Below are 22,869 nucleotides of genomic sequence, written 5' to 3'. Positions count from 1 at the left end.
AATTGAGTTAATGCCATTTAAAATTACATATTTTTATCCATATTTAATTGATTGTCTTTAAATGAAAGCAAGTGCCCCTAATAACCAATGAATAGCAAGTGCTTTTCTTTGTGTGGATCCTATTTTAATAAAAACTTGATGAGTCAATCCGCCTACACCTCTTATTTTATTGTTATATTGAGAGTTACTCCACGTATTACTTGATGTAAAATAGATAGTGAATTTATTTATGTCTTTTATTGAATCTTTTTCATGGGTCGATAGATTATTTGATAAGTTAATGAATTTTTTTTCGTGTTTCAAAATACGATTAACCAATATGTTAATTAATTGATTATGATAAATTGAATCGGATTTTGAGGTTTTTTCTTCTGCAGTACCTCAATGTGACATGAGTGTGAAAGGAGTTCAAGAATCTGTTTTTTTATAAGGGCTAAAATTATTTATTTTGGCTTTTTGACCTTAGTTAATTGCATTTTTTAAAAAAATCATATTTATTATAATTTGAAAGACCCAAAATACTTATATTTTTTTTAGCATGATACTTCAAAAAAAGTACCTTATAATGTTGAAAGAAGTGGGCATGTACACACACACTCCTCCTATTCATTATTATAAAATATTTTTAATTGAATTACATTCCTAATAAGTTAGCTAATTATCTTTAAAATAATATACTTTTTTATGTTAACCTTTATTTTTTAGGATATCTCAATTAAAAAAATTTATTAATTGTACCCCTAAATTAAAAGTATTTTGAGAAAAACATTATTAATTGCATCTTAAAAGACCCAAAATACATAATATTTTTAATACACTGCCTTAAAAAATGCCTTGTAATGCTATACGGAGAGACTAGTTGCCTTGCTCAATGAAATAACTGTATGCTTGGTTTTTCAGTTAAAAGTTGTAAACTGAGATTCACAAACATAGTTAGATCAAAGCATGTTTTGGCAAACTTGATTTTTTTGAAGGCATAACATGCATAGCCTGAGGCTGCTCGTTTCTGTAATGCATGTTTTAAACTCTGATACGTGCGCGCGCGCGCAAAAACTCATCATCTGGTTGGATAATATTGGAATATTCGATTTAGAGTCATTGATATAACACTCGAAATTTGGATTTTATAGAAGCCGTATTTAGATGTTGAATATTGAAACCTTCATTTTAACGCGAAGGTAAGCTCACACCATACTACTTTTATTTTATTTTATTTTATTTTATTTTATTTTATTGCCTGATATCTTAAGAAATTTGAAAGTATTATCACCTCTTGCCCATACTAATCTAAACTTGTTATGTAAAATTATTATTATCAACAACTTTATCAATATTTTAAAAATGTATTTGATATATTTATTTAACACAACTATATATACCTCTCAAAATTTAAAATAAATGATTCAATTATCTTGATCAGTTAAATCAAGCACTACTCAGTTACTACTTTGTTGGTTAGACGAAAGAAAATTATCTTTTCATTTGAATAAAAAGAGTAATTATGGAAAAAAATGATGTTAACTTAGTATATATAAAATATAATGCCATAAAAATAAAATAAAATTTTAAAAAATGAATATAAAGATGAATATCTTGTTCATATTTTAACCAAAAAAAAAGTAATATAAAATATTCATGATTGCATAACTAGACATGTTGCTTCTTGTTTTGCACAAAATTCATCGTAAATTGTATTGTTTATCTTATATATAGCAATATTTGGTATGTTATATATACTGATTTTTTTTTTCCCAATATGATGCACACAATAGATAATAACTTAAAGTTCTCTGATTGCTTTGCTATTATACTGTGAGATAATAAGTTAAAGGAACGCAACTTTTTTTTTTTTGTTTTAAAAAAGTTTAACTCTTGGCTAGCTTGTATTTCGCCCGTGACTTATCTCATTTATTATTTATATATCATGAGTTAGTTTTATATGAGGGCGAGGTCAATATTTAATGAGCGGAATGGGATTATTATATTGAAAAACATATACATGTTACAAAAGTTATATATAATTGTGAGGAAATTGGAAATTTATGATATTTATATGTTGTTGGAATATTTTTAAACAAAAAAATGTGTTTTTGAAAAGTCATGTCTTTTTTTAAAAGTCACATCTTTATAAATTAAATAATTTTTATAAAAAGGTTACGTAGGAAGTTATAATTATCAAAATCATATCTTTTCAAATTTTAAATTCACATTTGCAGAGTTATAAAAATAAAAATTGTCATTTGATAAAATAAAATGTATTTAAAAAAACTCTATATATCAATTAATATGATATTTCTTTTCATTATTAAAAATATCCTTTTAATATTAATCATTAAACTATGTTGGTTCATGAACCAAATATATAGGGTTGTTCATGAACTAACATAAATTATAATTTTTAAAGGGAGAATGACAATTAAGAATATTCTAAGAATATTAATCCTAATTATGGACCGTGAAATTTTAAAATTTTATTTAAGGATCATGGTCCTTAATTGTGATAAAAAAATATAATTTGTGAGACAGAATACATTATTGTCATTTGAAAATTCACTAACCCATCTTAAGAAAATTTGTAATGTATATTGTGAAAACATGAAAACCTACTTGAAAATCAATCGTTTAACAAAAAAATGTCGCTTGAGAATTTACTAACTCAACTTAAAAAAATTTCTAACAAATATTGTGAAAACATGAAACTCCACTTGAGAATCGATTGTTTAGTAAAAAAAACACCAATTTGAGCAAGTCACTTTTTATTAATGATTCTCAAGTAGGGTTGTATTTTGTTACAATATACGTTAAAAATTTTTTCAAGTCTAGTTAGTGAATTCTCAAGTGGCGCTTTTTGTTAAACATTTCATTTTCAAGTGGGGTTTCATGTTTTCACAATATACGTTAGTAATTTTTTCAAGTTGAGTTAGTGAATTTTCAAGTCGCATTAGTGAATCCCATCTCACAAATTACATTTTTTTATCACAATTAAGGACCATGGTCCTTAACTAAAATTTTAAAATTTCACAGTCCGTAATTGAAATTAATATTCTTAAAAGGTCCTTAGTTGTTATTCTCCTATTTTTAAATAGAGTTTTATTATTTAAAAAGGTATCACTTCAAAATATCACCTTATTATTTAAAAATAACTCTCACCATCATTCACTTCTATCTTTTTCTTTTGGAAATAAAGTCAAATTATTATTTTATAGAAATCATTATTGTCATTGGTGAGTCTTAAAATTAAATGCAACCCACTTTCAAAGGTCTTTATTGTATCAATAAAAAAAATTTGCCATCAACTCAATTTGCATCAGAAGACTAAAATAGGCAAGGGCGGATTAAACCTAAAAGAAAATATTGCCCACACCTTGAAGATATTATGCATTGTTTTCTTCTTCATCTCTATTTCTTTTATTCTTCAATGAGACATTCTTGCTACCATATATATATATATATATATATATAATATTGAAGATCAGGTAAACCGTAAAACTAATACTTTGATCAATTCAATAAAATATTTTGTCCATGATCAATATGATTGTGATTTGATTATGATTTTAACCATGTATTAATTTTTAAATTAGATAGTGTCTTAACTGGTTGAATGTAAATTCACAAGTCTCATTTTCTCAATACATTGTCTATGTAAAAGTTCAATGCCGACATTGCCGGTCCCGCACTTCTTGTCCACCATTTGTTCTACATCACTCAGATCATATCCATTCACCTTTTTAGGTTTTTTGGTTAAGAACATTCACTTTTATTTTCAAACATGTGAAACTATATATACATATAAGACAAAATTTGGAGTCAAATTAATGTAAAAAATTAAAATATTTTAAGCGCATAAAGCGCTTCATTAATTTCTTGATTCGAATCATGGCACTCACCTTCTTTAATTATTAAATAATTTCAATGGTAGATTACCAAATAAGATAATTTTGTGAATTAATTAGCGAGCGAAATCCGTTCACACCAGTTGCATATTATGCATGAAAGAATTGGATGCGACGATCAGGAACTTGTCACGTGACTTAGAAGCAAGTAGAGAGAAGGAGAGGGAAAGAAACAGTGACGTGGAAAAGAAAGGATAGATTCATGCATGCAAAGTTAGATGAGATAAAGCAAGCAAAGTGGTACACGTAAATGAAAGACCATAATTTGAGTCAAATTCAAGACATTAAGTTAAATAAATCTGAAAAAATTTAAGAACAAACTTAAGAGTTAAAAAAATTTTTTTTTACTTTAAACTTATTCAAACTACCTAAATAAACCCTAAAAAATTCAAGCCAAACTTAAATCCCAATGAACTTAGTGAATCTCTTGTTCATTAATAATAAAATAAAATAATATTGAACAATTTGAGTATTCAAGTCAACCCAACATAGCCCAAAAGGTTGAGGGGTTAGTGCCTGCAAGTTATGCTATATGAGTTTTTTTATATGTTAGAATATTTTAAACAATATCAAAACAAGCTTAGTCTAAATTAAGCTCAATTTGAATAAGCCCACTCTATCTGAATTAGCATCCCTAACATAAATTTAAGAAAAGAGAGGAAGATTTAAAAAAAAAATCTTCACAATGAATAATTACCGTTTAATTATCACTTCCATAATTAAGCGTGATGATGAATAAAGATATCATATAACTTCTTAACAAAGATGGTGACAATAATAATAAGAATATCCTAAATACATAACTTTTATAATGATGACAAGAGGTTTTTGTGCTTTGATTTGTTTTGTTTTTAGTTCCTATGATCTTATTTCATTTCCCTTTAGTTTTGTCTGTCTTTAATATTAGTTCCTACAATTTTAACAATTCACTTATATATAAGAATTATGAGCTGGTATTGGCAGAGTTATTTTGCCGACATATATTTAAAACTTCAAAATGCATGTTATCCATTTTGAAACCATGTTATTGGCTATGGGCATAGTCCATAACTCCATACAAGGGAAATAAATTAAAACGAAGCTGGATGCTAATTACAAGAAGCAACTTGTGACAATACAAAGGTTTCTAAAATGATATAACGGTTTTCACATAGCTAGTGAACTTGATTTACAATTCAGTCTAGTTAGTAGATTCCTTGTACATGTATTCAAGAATGATAGATTAGCCTTGTATGATTAAGGATGGTTTGTGGCTTGTTTGGTTTTGTTTTGGAAACAAGAAATGAAAAAAAAAAAAAAGAAACTGTTTGAATCCTTGTCTTTAAAAACATATCTATATTGGTTAAATAAAAGATAAAAGAATAATTTATGTTATTAGCATAATTGTCATTAATAAAAACATGATATTTTCTGCAGAATAAAAAGTAATACCACATCTAAAAGATGTTTTGATTTTTTAGTTTTTCAGAACAACTTTTTAAATTTTTTATTTTTTAGAACAGATAATGGAACGCAAATTTTTAAACAGTTTTTTTTTTCATATTTTTGTTTTTAAAAAGAAATGATTCTGAAAACATGGAATCAAATAGGCCATTCGTTTCTATTTTGAAAATTAAAACAGTTTTTTGTTTCATCCAAAATATTTTTAAAAAAATTTAAAAACTTGTTTGAACAATTTTTTTGAATTTAATTTTTTTTTAAATTATTCACATTTTTATTTTAAAATAAAAATAAAAAAATTTATTTTTATTTTATTTTTTGTTGTCATTTGATTATTAAATACTACCTCTGTCCCAAATTAAAGGGCACTTGAAGGAGTTTTTCCGCCCCAAAATATAAAACATTTTAAGTAAATTAAAATTTTATTAAATATATTAATTTTAATATTATCGTTCCTCTCGTTATAATTAATGCCGGTCTCTTCTCTTTTCAATATATTAAATGATGAGTATTTTTAAAATTTTATATTTTTATTTTAAAAAGATAAGGTTGTTAACTCTCTTTAATGAGATTTATTAGTATTTAAAATTTTATCTAAAAGTATTTTATAATTTAAAATAAAGGGAGTACTACAATCACTTGGATCAATTACTATAATAATTTACTGTAATAAATTGTCTATGGTTATCATTATTGATTAATTTTTAATTATAAAACTATTTTTAAATTAATAAAATTAAATATATTTTTATTTTATTCTGAAAAATAATTTTAAAAATTGTATCACCAAATAATTTTTAAAAGCAAAAAATTAAAACACAGTCAAACAAGCCTTGAATCTCTCTCTCTCTCTCTTTACTCATCATGATATCCTTGGTCTTTCACCTAGATTAATATAGTCGATGACTTTGAAGTATCTATGCCTCTTACCAAAAATGTAATCATTATTATATACTTAGGGCTCTAATTTAAGAATTAACCCGATCAACCCCCTAGATAAAAGGGAGGGTTAAATTCTTGGGAAGAAAATTAATTTACCAATAGTAAAACTGGTGGGACCTAAAGTTGCACGTGGACAGGCAGCCGGCCTTGTCCTTGGATTACATAAACTATAAATGTAAATTACAAAGCCGGCAAAAGGACAAAGGAAATCGGTTGAGGTGTCGAAAAAGGAAAGGGACGATGGAAATGTAATAATATTTTTTTTTCAATATTTTATTTTATTTTTTGTTCAAAGCGCGTTGCATCGTGTCGCCCCTAGTCGGCACGGGACACCAAGCGTGTGGGTCCCGCAAAGCCAGGTCAAACCCTTGACATGTACATTTTTTTTTTCAAAAGGAAGAAACTGTCCGTGTATTAAAAATATAAAATATTTTTAATTAAATTTTATTTTTTAATAAAATAATTATTTATTTAAATTAACTCTATTTCTTATATTTATTTTTATTAAATATTTTATAATAAATATAAAATTATTCATTAATAAGACACTTTTAAAAAAAGATAATAATTATATTTTGAAAGATAAAAATACCTTACATTTTTTAATATTTAACTCCTCAAAAAATGCCTTACATTTTTTAATAGAAGGAGTTTTTTATTATTATTTTTAGAAATAAAATTATAGAATTCAAAAGGTATTTAATATATTTTTTTAATTGCCCTTCATAAGATTGAAGATTATTTTATTAATTACGAAATAAATAGATCTAATTTTTTTAATTTTAAACATGATAATTATGTTAAGTAATTTTCTTAAACTATATAAACTGATTAAAATTTACATGCCCTTTAATACGGAGGGAGAATACCTATTGTACCCTCACCTGTTCGATTTATATGATAACTGGAAAAGGTGTTTTATGGGGACGTTATACATTATACAATAATACAACACATAATCATAAAACACTTTTAACAATATTCATCATATTAATAAAATTCAATCATTCTCTAATTCTCATGAAAAAAATAACATGTTTTTTTCTCTTTTGCTCTTAATCCTGATATTTTTCATGCCACACAAGAAGCCTATATTAATAAATACAATGATAAAATTTTAAAAAATAGTTTTTACAAATAAAAAGTATTATATATTTTGGATGCTAAAAATAATTATATTACAATTTAAACTGGATCGAGTATTTATTGCAGTATTTTCTTTTTATCCTATTCCATGTTAATGCATGAAAGTAAGAATTTTTGTAAAAAAATGTATTTAATATGAGAAAAGTGAAAAAAAAGGCTTGTTTAATTTTTAAATTGAGTTAATGAAATTTAACCTTTTTCTTGTTTCTTAATTTTATAGTATATATAAAAATTTAGGTCAACCATTCAATTGAGTCGGCAATGGGGTTAAGTTGTCCATTAAATTAATATTTTAATTAATTTAATAAATTATTTTATTTATAATTAATTTGATCATAATTTAATTATAATTTTTAATTATTAACCTTTAAATTAATATCTTGCTTGGTTCATCAAGTAGAGTTGGAAATACGGACAGGTCCGGCCTTTAAGAGCCTGACCCTTATGGGCTCGGCCCTTGAGGGCTTGAGCCTTAAAGCCTGGTTTTTTATTTTGAATTCTGTTTCTCAAATCCAGCCTTTATGTGAAGAGCTCAGGGCCGGGCCTGTAAGCCCTTTTTCAAAAAAATAAAAAATAATAAAAATAAAATTAAACATTATAAATTAATTAAAATATTCTAAAATTAAAAAAATAAAATTCTCATATTTTTTTAAAAATTAAACAACACACATTTAGAAGTCTAGTAATAAAATTTAAATCTTGATTAAAAAATTATTTATTTTTTATAAATATACAAACATAATAATTATAAAAAAATAAAAAAATATCAGAAATTTTATATTATACACTGATATTTATTAAATTATATTAAATTAATTTTAGAAGAAATTAAAATTATAATAATATAATGTGTGTAGGATTATGTGAGCAAGTCATTGGTTTCAAACACGTGTTTCACTAAAAAAAATAATAATAATAATATAATAGGGCTTGAAGGGTTACCCGAACTTAAATTTTTTTTACAAAATTTATCAGGGCCAAGCTTTTAAATCTGATTATTTTAAAAAAATTTATTTTTAAACTTAAATTTTTATTTAAATAAAATTTTTAAATCCGACACTTTATCATCAAGTAATCCGCTTGATTCAGGTGAAAATGAAAACGTCAGAATTGACCCGCGCTAGCGAGTATTCGATTACCTTCCGCTCCTTTGTTTTACTTATTCTAGAAGATATCATTTTTTCCCACTCTCCTACATAGCGCGTGTGAAGCAAACTACAGATCTTTGTTGGCCAAAAAACAAACTCATTTCACTGTTCAACATTTACTTGCTAAAATTGACGCCAATTTAAATACCAGACTCATCATTAAACCGAAAAAGACACTAATTTAAGGGGTTTATTAAACCAAATCAAGAGTTGTTTCCTGGTTTAAAAAAAAAGAAAAAGAAAGCTTGATATAAAATAGATAATATGAAAATTGGATAACAAAATTAAAAGTTTGAATTAAAATGCATTTATTATGTTAATGGGTGGTCTAATATCTATACTGATCATCATACTAAAATGTCTTATAGATTATATATTAAATTTTGTATATTTGATCATCTCTTACCTTTATCACAAAGGCGATGAATGAAAAGAGTAATTTAATAAGTTATATATCATTAATGTAATATTATTTTAATTGTGAATACATTTCTTCAATAAAAAAAAATGCATTCTTAAATTTACTGTAATTCACAAATTACAACTATTAACCCATGTGAAAATTACAAGCTTTGCCTCCTTCTTTTTTTTTCTTCTTCTTTTTTCTATTAACAAAATTTGATTCAATTCATAAGCTTAGAATCAATTCGCTTTTGACTGGGTTAGCTAGTTGTTGACCATTTTATCAATTGTCTAGTTTAAGGGGGTTGATCAAATAAGACCAAGAGTTGGTTTCTCATTCAAACCAAAAAAAAGGCTTGATATAAAATAGATAATATGAAAATTGTATAACAAAATTAAAAGTTTGAATTAGAATGCATTCTTAAATTTATTGTAATTGAATAATTTGACATTTCTCAAATTTCAACTTAATGTTTTATCAGATGCATATTTTATGAGATAAATCTTCACATTTAAAAACTTGTATATTGATTTTTTAGTAACAATAAAATAAGATAGTAAGAAATATATACTATATATCATTTTACCTTTGACTTTAAAAATTATTAGACACCCTTGATTCCTTTGTTTGTTTGTTTTTTAAACATTTTTTGGTCACTTGGTCATTCTGTTAATATTATAAGCATTTGGAAATGATGATCATAACATTTTGTTAACTAAATATAAAATAAAATTTTAAAATATTACATCTTACATGCATCTTACAAAGTATGAATAGACGGTTCCTTCCTACTCTTCTGGTAACTTCGAAGATGTTTTATTATAACTAAAAAAAATTTTAAAATTTATTAACTTTATTTAAAAATTTAGTAAGCCTTTAATTTTATCTCTATTAAATATACATATTACAATAACATTTTTTGTCACCATTTAGTAGCAGAAAATTATGATAAAAATTAAGAATATGATTTATAAATAAAATTAAAAAAATTATTCTATCCGTGCCTTATAAATATCGGTATAGAGAGTAATTCTGATGTTCTTCAAATATATCAGCAAAAGTAGCCTCTTACTTTGAGCAGAATTTTGTAAAAGCCAAAAGCTGGAGTTTAAAATAAAGTTTATATTAATTAATATTCATATTAATAATTCACCAACCCTTGAGCTAATGGACAGTTTGGCCAAGACAAAATGAAATGAGAATCTTTGATGCCGTCAATCAATTTGTTTAAAAATTGGTATATAATAAACAATGATGTACTTGTCCTGACTTCCAATTTCGAACTCAATAGACAGTCATAATTGGAAATAAAAATGCCTTAATAATAAACCATAATTTTCAACACTTTTTTTCAGAATTAATTAATAATATATCACCAACAACCCCCCAAACCAAAACTACTCCCTCTTCTATTTATAAGAAATAAAAATATTTAATTGCCTGTTTGCTCCAATTCCATGGGCACTTTTATTAATTTTTAATTTTGTCTCTATTAAATATGCATATTTTACTTATATTTTTTACTCGTACACATTTAATGTAGGGTTAAAAAGAAAACTTAATATAAAAATTTAATTATATGATTTATAAATAAAATAAAAAAATTCTCTCCTAAATAAAATCAGAACAAGTATTAGTGTATTTAAACCCTTCTTAACAAAATCACTATTAACTCTTGTTCTTGGCTTTCAACTTCTTAGATATTCATGTATGTTACAAAGGATACTACTAATTTTACCCAAAAAAAAACTCTTTTTAATTTTTATTAACTTAGATGCATTCAAAAATAAAAATATATGCTATAAATTATTTTTTAAATTCCTAATCACATTGAACAATTTTTACATTATTTAAATTATAAAACTTAAAATTATGTTCTTTTTTTAAAAAAAAAAAAGCAACAAAGTATAAGTCTACTTATCACGAAATGAGAGTTTACTCTTCAAAATCCTCAAGTTGGGGTATCTTTAAAGAATGACTTGAATGATGGTGCCCAATATTACATACGAGTTAAAATGCACTAACAAGTATCATGCATCATAGATGTAATTAAGCTCGTACAATGTTCACTATGATTTAAAAGAAGTAATTAAGCTCATATAAAGTGAATACCATCAGAATAATTCTCTGTTTGACATCACCGAAGGAATTGGGGATATTCATATTTGGGGCAATTGGCTAGTTAATTTCTGTCAATCATACGTGCAGAGAAGCTAATCTGTGTGCATATTGCCTAGCACATCAAGGGGATAAAGATAGGTTTAATATTAAAATTTTAAATAATCTGCCTATTTGATGGAGGACTTTTCTTGGCTTGGATATGCTTATTGATTTGTTTGTAATCACACTTCTCTAACATGCATTAAGAGGAGACTCCATGGCAAAAAAAATCTTCACTGAGAAGCTTGGTTCACAGTAAGGTAATGTTTGGGAGTTTTTTTTTTTTTTATGATGAAATGGAATAGTTAAAAACCTTATACCATTGTTTGGAAGAAAATATTTTTTTAAAAAAAGATGGAATGACTTGGGATGACCTTTCAAGCCAACCCTTGCTATCCTAAATTCAATTTTCTTGACTCTCCAGATAAAATGATATAATATAAATAATATTTTTATAAAATTACTCTCATCTTTCTCACTTCCTCTCGCTCTTTCACTCCCCTTTACTTTAAAATTTTTAAAAAAATATAATTATATCTTACTTAAATCTATTAAATTTATAATTGTTCTTAAATAATAATTAAATAAAATCATTTATTATTTTAATGAAACTTCAAAACAATGAAATGTTCTATTCTATTTAACTCCATTCCATTCCATCACATGTTTCATTTCATCAATGACCATTCCTTTCCATTCTATCATATATTCTTAAACATACCCTAAGTAATAATGTCCCTCACAACTAGTGTATACTATATGTATGTATCTATATGCATCAAAATAGTATCATTCAACCTTTTCCAATTTCCAATTTCCAAAGCAATGGATTTTTTTTGAAGAAAAAGAATATATATATATATATATATATAAAATAAGATTAAGGTATAATTATACAGTTAAAAAACCAAGAAGAAAAACTAGAAATAGGAAGAAAAAAAAACAGTCATTCTGCGAGACGATAATTTCATAGTATTGAAAATCAGAGAGAAGTGTAGTCGAGACATCCATAGTAACAATATTATTCTGACACTTAGTTTGATAATAGAGCAAGCCTTAAAAAACTTCTTTCAAGTACAGTCGACTCTCTCAAGGATGTTGTAGTTAGTTTTGAGATTCTTTTGAGCACTGTGAATCTACCAAAGGGCTGATCTGAAGCAATACAGATGGTATTAAAAAAAAAAAAAACCAAAACTTAGTGTATTTAGTATGCTTTTAAAAAGCAAAAGCATTCGAGTAACGTGAGTTCCACTGTATAATGATCTGGCACTGAATGTGCTGCCTTTTTTTTAACCTTTTTCATCCAAACTCAATTGCTTTTAATTGAGTTTAGAACTTGAGAGCAAATAATTGATTTGCATCTTCAAACATCCACACAAGTACGAAGATATTTTCCAAACTCATCAGTTAGGCTAACTCCTAAATTAGTTGCTATGACCCATTTTTCTTCAACCAAAATGTTCGGCCTGCAAATGAGAAGTTACTATGGATGGTCTTGGAAAATGTTTTAAATTAGCGATGCATATTTAAGCTTATTTAACTTATTTCTTAGTCCAAAAATTGAAATCAAACCCAAGTTACAACCCTCAAAGCAGATTAATGATTTTTTTTTTTGTTTTTTGCCCGGAAAAGCAATTTAATGAGTTAGTCCTTCATGGATTGCAGGTTAGTCAGGCTAATTCATTTGACTCATCTTAATTTGGTGGGTTGAAAATTGAAACCTGATTCACCATATGCGTTAGACAAGCCAACCCTTTTAACTCATTGGAAAAAACAAGAAATTTAAATACACACAAATATTTGTGTTCCCTTCAACATTTAACTCTCAACATTTAATTTTAATATCTATAACAAAAAAAAAGAAAAAGAAAAAGAAACATGTTGACTTTCTTAATTAACATTCAATAACATTTGATTTTCCTCTTTGTTTTTTTTTAATAAAAAGATCAATAATATCATTATTATTGACGTTCTGCAATATCCTTCGTCATTCTATTTTCTCAACCTTATGTTTTTTCGCGCTCTTCTAGACGTAGTGTTGCCATCAATATATCAGTAAATCATTAGTATCGTCATTATATTAAAAACCATGCAGTCTATTAGGAGCAAAATAAAAGCTTGAACATTATATAGAGATAAAAAAAAATTCTATATTCATTCAATACATTAAAAGTTGATTCACTCATCATAGTAGTGATTGAGCTGCTAAATAAATCACAAGCCATTTTTCATAATAAAAAGCTAAAAATATATTACTTCCTCCGTCCCAAATTATAAAACACTTTTGGACAAAATTTTATATACCAATAAACCTCATTAAATACACTTAACAACCTTATTTTTTCAAAATAAAAATATAAACTTTTCAAAGTACCCATTGTTTAATACATTAAAAAGAGAAGGGACGAAAATTAATTATAAAGAGAAAAAGGGTAATATTGAAAATAGTGTATTTAATAAAACTTTAATTTGCTCAAAGTGTGTTATATTTTGAGATAGAAAAACTCCTTCAAAAGTGCTTTATAATTTGGGACGGAGAGAGTACTTTTCAAGTAAATTATAGTGTCACCCATTTAGAGTCGGGACTAAAGGCTGGGCCTGGAGGGTCTATTTAAATAAGAGTTTGAGTTCTAAAAATAAATTTTTTTAGTAATTGGGCTTGAAGGCTTGGCTCTGATAAACCCTGTAAAAAAAGGCCTAAGTTCGGGCAGCCCTTTAAACCCTGTTATATTATTATAATTATTTTTTGGTGGAATATGTATTTGAAACTAATGACCTGCTTACCTGATTTTACACACATTATATTATTATTAATTTAATTTATTCTAAAATTAATTTAATATAATTTAATAAATATCAGTGTATATTATAAATTTTTTGATATTTTTTATTTTTTTACAATTATTATGTTTGTGTATTTATAAAAAATGAACTATTTTTTAACCAAGATTTAAATTTTATTACTAAACTTCTAAATGTGTATTGTTTAATTTCTAAAAAATTATGAAAATTTTAATTTTTTTAATTTTAAAATATTTTATTTAATTTATAATGTTTAATTTTATTTTAATTTTTTATTTTTTGAAAAAGGACTTACTGACTTGGCCCTGAGCCCTTCACATAAGGACTGGGCTTAAGAAATGGGGCTCAAAAGAGCTGGATTCACTCATATTCCCAACTCTTCATCCATTTATCAAAAAGAAATAATTATGATGTCACTGATAATCAAAGGATCCGTCTTATTATTCACCGCTAGGTGGGAAATAATTAACGAAACAAAATGATACATCTAAGCTATGTCAAGATTTGGCCAAATAATTTGCATAAATATTGCATTCCCTAAGAAAATGATAAATCTCTAAATTCCAATCTCTCTGGTATATCTTACTAGCTTCCTCAATAATGTCACTAAATGGATGATCGATCTCTATCAGTATTGAAAACTTTTTTCCATCTATTGATTCAAATGTCCCAATAGATATAAACAAAGAGTGTTGCCTAACTCACCTTTTTCGCCAGCCATTTTTGAAAGTATAGTAAATAGATGTTTGGTTTTCTTCCAATATTCCAAGACATCTATTTTTTTAAAAGAAAAATACTTAGGATCAATAATGTTTGCCTCCTCCAAGTAATGTTCCAATTCAAACTTCCCTATATAAGAAACTTTTTCCATTGACATAGTTGATATATTCCGATATCTAAATATAAATTATTGATAACTTGAGAGTAGTTAACCAAAAATATAATTAATGAGATAAGTCAAGTTTAATATAATTACTATACAATACATTAATTTGGATTTTAAGATTAGTTTTTTAATATTATAGTGAGTTAAACGAGCCACCCACCTAACTTACGTGCAGGGTCATTTAACTTGCAGGTTAAATTAGATCATAGGTTCGTTTGATTTCACTAAAAAAATTAAAATTTAAAAGAAAACTTTAATTCAACTTATCGAATTAATGGGTTAAACAAGTAAACTTATCGAATTGAGCTCATTTTGATAGCTCTAATAACAACATAAGTTTTGTTTTGATTTTTTGTAAGCATAAAAAATAGGCTCCGTCGATTGTAGAAATTAATCACTAGCTTAGATAACAAGAAATCTAACTACTCACCTTAACTTTGGTTGATATATAAGTTTTGTTTTAGACTTAAGAATATCTTTAAAATAGAGTAGAGATGTGCATGATCTTATGAAACTTTATTCTACATGTTTGTTGGAATGAATATCTTTCGAGTAAAATTTTAATTTCATAAAAAGTTATTTTTTCCGTTTGGCTTAATATATTACATCGTTTTACTTTTCAATGCTTTAAAATATTTTCACTTACATCTGTCTATTACCTTATTCCATTCAAAATTTAGGAAAATTATTGGTAGCGACCAGAGAGTATATTATTTATTATTTTGAATGTACGACAAAGAAAAAATCATAGTATAATATTCCCTTATTAAAGCAGTATTCATGAATAAGAAACATGATAACTTATCCTTTTCTAATGTTGCTTACATAATTATAATGGTTTTAACTTTATGGCAACAATTTATTAATTTTTGATAACCTAACAATAAGAAGATATCATTAAAATTGTAATAATTATACTTCACAGCATCACCTAAACTTTTAATTTTAATAGTTATTATTTTTAAATATTAAGATAGTCAGTCGTATTATTTGTATTGTTAATTTGGGTTAAAGGGTAATTTTATTATTAAACTATAAGTCTATAAGTATATGTGACTTTAAATTCATTTTTGATACAATATTTCTTTTCAACTTTTAAAAGTGATGCGATGTTGTCCTTACCATTAATAAAATTTAACTCTAATTGTTAGTTGTAATGCCCTAATTGATATTATCATATAATCCTCCAACACAATTTATTAATCAATTCAAATTATTTATTTTGAAAAATTTGGAATTCCAAGTAAAATATTTCCAAAATTATATAATAATAAAATTGATTTGCAAAATAGTACACATCAAAAGCATTATACAGCAGCACCTCTAAATCCACAAGAAAACATGTGCAATTCACTTAAATTAAGTCAAAATAGGAGGTACCTTTCGCATCAGATGTTCGATTTGGGTGGTTCAAGCATTCATGCAAGACTTGTTTCATAATTTAACCAATGACACTGGTTTCGCTTAAATTTAATATTTCATTTGAAAATTGAACACCTAAGTGCAATTTAACTATTTTAAGTCAAAATTTATCACTTGAGTATTACCAATCGAAATCAAAAGTCATTGGCCACTTTTGAGGTCTTAACCACGTCCAAATAGACAATATACACCTGATTAACCAATCAGATATACACATAATTGACCTATAAATTACCCATTACGTATAATTTGGTCTAACATTCACATTTTCATCTAAATCATATACAAGGCCAAATTTCCACAAACATACCGATTATACCTTATATCCACATATATGCACATTTTCATTCACACATATATAAAAGGTTAGGAAACCAAAGCCACCAAAACACAATATTCACATCTTATGCACATGCACTTAATTTTCTATGGCAACTTATAAACAAGTTCATAACTAATAATATACAAATTCATTCCACCAATTCTTACAAAAAGGCTTTAATGAGATATATCAACTCAACCTATGTCTTTTTCCTTTGCAACTCTACTACGAGAATCTAAAAAATATAAATAATCACGAGTGAGATAAAAATCTCAATAATCAATATAATTCATTTAATATCTATTACCACAAATAATTATGTCAAAAAGTAACAAAACTAGAGTAATAGCAAATATATATCAAAGTATGAAAGAATTTCTTCTTTTCAAAGTATTTCTACATAAATACATACTAGCATAATCATCTAGCCATCAAACCTCCAATACTTCCCGACATGAAATCATAGGTTTTATTAGATCAATCACTCGTTGACCCGAGCACACTTTCGGTGGTAGAAACACCTGACCAAAGGTAATCTATTTTATTTACGAACTATAGTTTTCCTTATTTTACACACTTATAATAGAGATGTCATTGATTCCTAACTGCACCCTAATGAGCATTAGAGAGTTGGCAGACTACTCGAATATCCCATGATAACAATCCTATAATGTGCTATATCAGATTACCCGTGTTACTAGCATATAATATGTTGCACCGAATGTCTCATGGTGCCATCTCGACTATGTGAATTTTTCACTCACATATTCACACACATCTCCAGATATCCTGGGTGAACTCTCACCCCCTATGCTCATGTTTTTTAACACAATTTTTATTGCTTTTTTTCTACAATTTCTACCACATACATACATATAAATATATAAAACAAAGCTAGAAAATCATCAACTTTTATTCAAAATTCAATTTCATGCTAAAATAATTTGCAATGCTCAATTATGCATACAACTCATAAAATAACAATTTCTTACTCTTACACGGTTATAATAATTAATAAACATAATAAATTATATTATTACCTCAACCCTTTCTGTACGCAAGAAAGGGTTACCCGCGTACCCAAAACCTTATTTTACTCTGTTTTGTAAATTTCAACACATCACACACAGGATAATCTACACAATTGGGCATCTAAAGTCAATTCTACTATTGACAAAAAGTGTCAATTACAATAATCAAGCACCTAATCACTTTCATTTCCTTTATTTGTATTCACACACACTTGCTATAGCCAATCTTCACTCACAACATGTATTAACTTTCTTACAATTAAATTTTCTCTTACTACTCTCCCTCTAGATTAGGGCAAATTGTGCTTACAACTTCAAAATTTTATCATTCTGACTCAAACCAGTCATAAAATACCAGTTTAATTTCGGAAAACCTTTCTATTATTATAGAATAAGAAATCATCTCCTTAAAACTTTTAAATTCAATTTCTCAATAGTTAAACCTAAGAAAAAATAGGGTAGAATCGGAGGTTAAGGTAATACGAGACTTACCTGATAAGTAATAGGTTAGAAACGTCATACTTTCTCCTGGAATCGCTTGCCCTAGTAAAGCCTAGTTCTTTCTCCATGCTTGACCCCTTTAACTCTATCTCTCCTTCTATTCTTAATGAGTAGACACAAAGTCATTTATCAAAGTTCTATACCATGCACTGCGATGCACCCATCCTCAGCTGCAGCGCATGGCACAGTAAGAAAAATTCTTATTATGCTCACATACTTTGCTTCGTAACTTCTTAGAGTCGGGAATAAGGGCCGGGCCTGGAGGGCCGGGCCTGAAAGCCCTATTTAAATAAGGGTTCGGGCTTTAAAAATAATTTTTTTTTAAAGTAATCGGGCTTGAGGGCTTGGCCCTAATAAGCCCTGTAAAATAGGGCTCGGGCCTGGGTTGCCCTTCAAGCCCTGTTATATTATTTTTATTATTATTTTTTTTAGTAAAACACGTGTTTGAAATCAATGACCTGCTCACCTGATCCTACACACATTATATTATTATTAATTTTAATTTATTCTAAAATTAATTTAATTTAATTTAATAAATATTAGTGTATAGTATAAAATTTATGATATTTTTTATTTTTCTATAATTATTATGTTTGTATATTTATAAAAAAAATGAATTATTTTTTAAATGAAGATTTAAATTTTATTACTAGACTTCTAATGTATGTTATTTAATTTTTAAAAAATTATGATGATTTTAATTTTTTTAATTTTAAAATATTTTAATTTATTTATAATGTTTAATTTTATTTTAATTTTTTTTATTTTTTAAGAAAGGGCTTACGGGCCTGGCCCTGAGCCCTGAGTATAAGGGCCGGGCTTGAGAAATGGGGGTCAAAATGGGAAATCGAGCTTTAGGGCTCAGGCCCTAAAGGGCCGGGCCCGCCCGTATTCCCAGCTCTATAACTTCTTTCTTCTACTCATATTTGCTCATATAACATCTCAATGAGTTAAAATAACACTTCATATTCATAATTCTAATCTCACATTAAGTTACTAATTTATTCTGTAATCATTCATTAATGCATGATTAGAAATTCGAGATGTTACATTAATTAACTTAAAAATTATAGAAAACAACTTCAAAAATTATAAAAAAGAATAAAAAATAACTGGAAATGATTTAAAAATTATAGAAAATGACTGAGAAATTTTTTTATTTTTTCTCTAATTTTTAACTCAGTTTTTGTAATTTGATTATCAACTAATAGTAAAAATTAATATTTATTAACACTAGGGCATTATTGTATTATTTTTAAAAGTTAAAAAAATTATGATATTAAAAATAAGTTTAAAGTTTTAAATGCTCGTAAATCTATAATTTAAGAGCAAAATTATCACTTAACCTTCAAAACAATAATTCATATTTTTCTTTAAAATAAATCCCGTCACCAAAATTGTTTCCTTGAATAGTAATTTTTATTCTGGTAAATAAAAAGAATAGTAAGTTTTTATCAGTACTTGATTATAAAAAAACAGTTTTCATCAGTAATTTATTACAGATTATGCCAGATTAAATTGGACTGGCAAGTCTTGATTTTTGAAACAAAGGTACAGTCTTGACAAATGGCATATGCAAGAAACAGATATGGCGGATAAGAATGTTTGTGTTTTACGAAAGTTCATAATATATTGAAAAATAATAATAAAATTTCTTAAAATATATAAATGATAATTGAATTTCTCTAAATATTATAATTTTTTGAAAGTTTTTAAAATTTTTTTATCATTAATAAATTTATAAAAATTATTAAATTATTCTTATTGAAAATAAATAATTTACACCTTTTTTTTATATTCATAATTTTCTTTTTTATATTCATAACAATACAACAATAAATAAAGAATTTGACATGTAAAATTGTGATTGCTGTTGCATTGTTATAAATTTGAAAAAGAAAGTTGTGAACATAAGAAAAAAAGTTGTAAATTATTTTTTTCAACAAGGACAATTTGATAATTTATATAAATTTATTAATAATAGAAAGTTTTTAAAAATTTTAAGAAAATTATGATATTTTGAGAGATTAAATTATTATTTATATATTATAGAGAGATTTTATTATCACTTTTCCTAATATATTTTAAAATATCTAAAAAAATTAATCAGATAAAAATATGTCCAAGATTCTTTCAGTTATGAATTTTAAAAAAAAATTGATGTTTTCTTATTAAATTTTATTTTTAATTATAAATTTATAACACTTAAATATATTAAAGACATTTTTATTTTTGATTATGAATAACATTTTCTAAATCAATTTTGGGCCAAAAATTTTCTAAACCAATTGATTATCATCAATTACTAAATGATAATTATTTATTTTAAAATACATTATTTTTTCATTTAATAAAAAATTTTCAACCCCATAAATCTAATTTAATTCTTCAGATTTCATTTTGGTGCCAATATTTTTGAAGATTCTATTTTTCTCTTTAGCTAAGAAAAAGAAACATTTTTTTTTAACTAATTTACTTTTTTTTTAAAAAAGTTCTTTAACTAATTTACTGAAAAGCTTTGGGACTTACCAAAAACTGTCATTTATCTATTGATTTCTTTCCTCTGGTTTTTTTTAAAGGGAAAACACAATAATCGATCTCATAATTTTATTAGATATTATTTTTAGTTTTTGTATTTTTTTATAGTGTTTCAATCCTTATAATTTTAAAAAATTAGATAATATTTATTTTTTAGGTCTCTATAATTTTTAATTTTTCAGTGTTTTTATTTTTATAAGAATTGAAAATATTGAAAAAATTACAAAGATTAAAAATAATATTTGATAAAACTATAGGGACTAAATATTATATTTTTTTAAAATCTAATTTATAGCTTTAAAGTAATAAATATTTCACTTTAAAACTAACAAAAATAGATATTGAAAAGAAAGAATGACAAAAATACTCCAAAATATATAAATAACAATTAAATATATTAAACTGCGATGATTCTAAAAATAGTACTAATTTTTCATTTTATTTTAATTAATAACTCAATTAAAATAATCATTTTTAACATATAATAATTGGAAAATATTTCACTTTATTAAAAATGAAAATATCAGACAAATTTACAAAAATTAAATAATAATGTTATTGCATTACTTAATTTCATTTGTATATTTATTTAACTTTGTCAGCATACATAACTTTCTCTTTTCTTTTGTCTCTATAAATATGGGTGCATTCTGTGCTTCAACTTCCAATCTCTTCTCCTCGCATAGTATTTCGAAGTTGTTTTTTTCTGAGTCGTCTTCTCTGAGCTATATATCTCATTCTCACTCTGTAGCCCGACCCCGAAATAGCAGCGATTTCACTCTCTCACAGCCTCATACACTGAGAGTGGGACTTACCTTGAGAGAAATCCCTGGAGTTATCTCCCAAGGATTCCCTAAAAATCCGGCACCGGCATGGCGTCGTCGAAGTTGGTCACGACGAATACGGATCTGCCACGCCAATCTTCTATATGTTCCCTTTCTTCTATGCTCGCTGATCTCCAGAACAACACTAACAACACCAACACCAACATCAATAACACCAGCAACCACAACGACCCCAACTGCGCCGACGACCCTTCCAAGGCCTTGGGTTCTATGAGCATGGATGATCTCCTTAAGTCCATTTACTCTTCTTCTTCGTCCGATCCTAATAACAATCCCAACCCGGGTCACCTCCCGCCGGACCCCAATTTCCACCCGGCTGCGGCTGCGGCGGAATTGGGCAACCGGACGGCGGAGGAGGTGTGGCAGGAGATGGTGGAGGGTGGTGATCAGAGGCGGATGGGTGCAGCAGGGGAGGGTTTGGAGGCCATGACTTTGGAGGATTTCTTGGCCAAGGCGGGGGCTGTAAGAGAGGAGGATGTGAGGGGAGTTCCTACCGTAGTACCTGGACATGCGAGTTTCCGCGTGGATGCGGGGGCGGCGGCTGCCATCAACGGTGGCGCTCAGTTCCAGATGACGCCGCCGGTACAGGGTAAGGAGGGGCCATCCATGGAGGTTTTTGGAAATGGGATTGACGGGACAGTTGTTGGAGTTGCAGCATCAGCGGGAAGAGGGAAGAGGAGGGTTGTGGAGGAACCCGTTGATAAGGCTACGCTTCAGAAGCAGAGAAGGATGATCAAAACAGAGAGTCTGCAGCTAGGTCCAGAGAACGCAAGCAGGTTACTTCACCTTCTATTTTTACCTCTCTTTTCTTATATAACATAATTCTTCTATAAATTAATTAATTGTTCCAATTGTATGCTGTTAGTCAATCAGTTTCGCTTGGTAAGATGATTTGATTGAAAATTTTGTTAAGTCGTATAATATCGGGGAGCTAGCTCTATCTTTAATCAATAGAGGATGGGTTATTGAGCATTTTGTGTTTTCTCGATTTTGTGAGTTTTAACTTCCATTTTCCCCGTTTATTCAGATTTTTTCCCAAGTGGTAATTGATTTGCAAAAGCTGATCAGTTTAACGTTCTTTACAGGCATATACAGTTGAACTAGAGAATATGGTAACACAACTCGAGGCAGCGAATGCACAACTGTTGAGGGAAATGGTAAGATTATAAAGTTGAAATGCTTTCATATTCAAGTGTCTTGTGTAGTTTCAGACCATGTCCATAAACTCTGCAGCTTCAGCGTTGCTTTGCTATCTTGCTCTTGAGATTAAGCACACAGTTTTTAAGAAGAGTGGACTTCACTAAATGCGTATTTGCATCCATGATACGCATCACTAAAGTTTCATATTTTTTAACATGGTCATGTTCAAGTTGCTCCGCACATTTTT

The 22,869-nt window shown here is 27.0% G+C and overlaps 1 pseudogene; it reads left to right on the top strand.

Moving 5' to 3' along the window:
- Nucleotides 1–21,331: 21,331 nt before the first annotated feature.
- LOC129297109 (ABSCISIC ACID-INSENSITIVE 5-like protein 7) lies at nt 21,332–22,639 on the top strand (annotated as a pseudogene).
- Nucleotides 22,640–22,869: the final 230 nt, after the last annotated feature.

Source organism: Prosopis cineraria, unplaced genomic scaffold, assembly GCF_029017545.1.
Source record: "Prosopis cineraria cultivar Desert tree isolate PC_DT_omini unplaced genomic scaffold, ASM2901754v1 PC438, whole genome shotgun sequence".
Lineage (NCBI taxonomy): Eukaryota > Viridiplantae > Streptophyta > Magnoliopsida > Fabales > Fabaceae > Prosopis > Prosopis cineraria.
This window is presented reverse-complemented; position numbering and strand designations above follow the sequence as displayed.